Below are 2,507 nucleotides of genomic sequence, written 5' to 3'. Positions count from 1 at the left end.
CCTACTTCTAGACCAACACCCTCAACTTTTCCCATTCCCTTACCTACTTAATCTTGCAGTAAGCGATGAAATGTGCTGTTTACAAGCCTCTGGGCACCATTTACATATACAAGTTGCCCCTTCTATTCCTCCTTTAGCCGGAACACCTTAACTTTCTTCTCAAAGGAAATTATGAAGTGATCATCACTCATGCAATTTATACATTTGTTTTTTTCTCCCGTAACGGCCTGGACATGGATGTTGACATGTTCAAACTCCTCATTGTAGACTGCTTTTACAGATTGGGAGCATTAGAATTAGGTGTTGGAGAAAGTAGGAGTTTATTCACAGTTCACCAGAATTTGGCTGATCTATGGATGAAAAGGTGGTTTGATTTTCCTTTTGCTGGATCTTCTATGTCTTTACCCTGCTTGAGGGATGGACAGCACTACTTATAGTTACACCAGTTGAAAAAAAAAAAAAGACACGAGTCAATAGGGTTCAACCAATATGAAAAAACAATATTACAAAGCCTACGTTTTCTATTAAGAAGCCTATATTCAATTATTTCAACAGAGGAAACAAAAAACCCTTCCTGATCTACCATTTACAATATGTGATATATTTATTAAAATAAATGAATACATGGTGCATACATGATTTTGGCCCCCATACGCAAACATTTACATTTATCAAAAGTTAACCTTATTTGACACTTAGTGGCTCAATCATACAGAACACTTAGGTTGCTTGTAAGGGTTATATTGTAAGGATTTTATTCCATAACATAGCATGATGTCCTTTATAAACACAGAAATAACATGTTTAATCCTAAACTTTATTTAATAATTTATCTGCTAAAATCAATGATTCCAACATTGAGTAAGTTTTGCTTACCACTTCATGAAAAAAATTTGTTTGACAACTTCAGTCTTTCCTGAATTCATGCACACTGTCATTTATGTTTATTCCACCTAAATAAGTTAAGCTTTTAAAATTGTAGTTACAGAGAAAGACTACATGTAATTACAGGTAAAGACTTTAAAACCTTTTTAAATATATCACTACATTGGTCTTTCATCAGTTCTTTGGTACCAACCAGTTTTTAAGGGGTCTCTGAAAATTAGAAATACCATGGTTAGCCCTTTGGAGACACATGGGTGTAAGCCATTTGTCCCAGGTGCTTTAATCACCTTTATCTTGTTTAACAGGTACCCACTGAACAATATTATTTTTAGCCATTGCGGTTTAAGTCTTTGCAATATTATCCCATGTTGGATTTAAGAACCGCCATTTCCCTTTGTGTACACGGAAATATAAATCTATTAAGTTTACTGCTTTTTTGTTTCCACTTAACAAATCTTGTAAACTTGTGAGGAGCCTACATGCTCAGACCTGATCTTTTTACTATTGCTATATTTAAAAACATTTTGGGGAGTTGTCTTATACTCTTTTCAGAACCTGTTAGTTTTTAATTTTGTAATTTTTAGTATTTTAAAGGCCATGTTCAAATTCTTTATTTGTTTTTAAATAAATTCTTTATTTCGAAGAAAGAGCAAAATCGTTGACAGTGGCTAGTAAGACATACAGCGAAAGAGTAAAAACAATCCTTATTATTAACATATTTATTAAACACCGACTTATTACGCAGCACTTATCAATCCAATTTCATAGTGTTTTTACTAGCTGGCCTGTTTGCAATCAGAGAAGCAGTCCTGTTTGCAAACTCTAGATGGCAAGTCTTACACTTTATTGCCCATTGTTCAGTCATGTCAAAGGGTCAATCTGTTGCCCAAAACTTTTTTGGTTTGTTGCCTTAAATAGATGCTATCTCTTTTAAATACCAAGCAGTGACCAACTGTCCTATGTACACTACAAACAGGGTTAAATACCAATGGCATGAAGTCAAATGCTGCCCCCTGGATAAACTGATACTTGTGTGTGTGTCAAAAATCACATGTGGGGGGCGTGTCTGGCCAGCTTTCAAGATGGCCGCGTTTTGAAAGAGCTCCGTGTCAGCCCGGGCTTCAGCAACGTTTTTACATAGCGACTTTGATCTTCTGTGTACCTTTTTGGTGTGCCGATCTCCAGCTGATCCAGGTCAGTATGACGAGACGCAAGAAGGGGAAGGTAGAACCCCAGAAATTGTCTTATTATTTTAGGCCGCAACATTCACGACAGCAACAAGATGGCGACGGAGCCTCTATATCAATCGAATCTCCAGCACCATCAAATGATGAGTCCTCACCGTCTTTTGATCGCAGAAATCACTCTACGGATAGGGTGGACAATTCCTCACATATTATCACAACATCTAATCCTACATCTCCTCTGCCACAGGACGAAGGTTCTTGCACTCCGGAACATCTAACAAGTAAGAAGAGCGTTATGCCCCTATCATTAGAAACTTCTATGGACATAGATTTAGCACGCTTTCATGTGGGAGATGAAATGCTTTCTCCGACACTTATGAAGGAGATGTTATTGTCTTTAAGACATACTATCCAACAAGATCTAAATTCCATGAT

This window comes from Pyxicephalus adspersus, chromosome 8 (genome assembly GCF_032062135.1).
Source record: "Pyxicephalus adspersus chromosome 8, UCB_Pads_2.0, whole genome shotgun sequence".
Classification (NCBI taxonomy): Eukaryota; Metazoa; Chordata; class Amphibia; order Anura; family Pyxicephalidae; genus Pyxicephalus; species Pyxicephalus adspersus.
The sequence above is the reverse complement of the archived record's forward strand: the minus strand, read 5'-3'. Positions refer to the sequence as shown.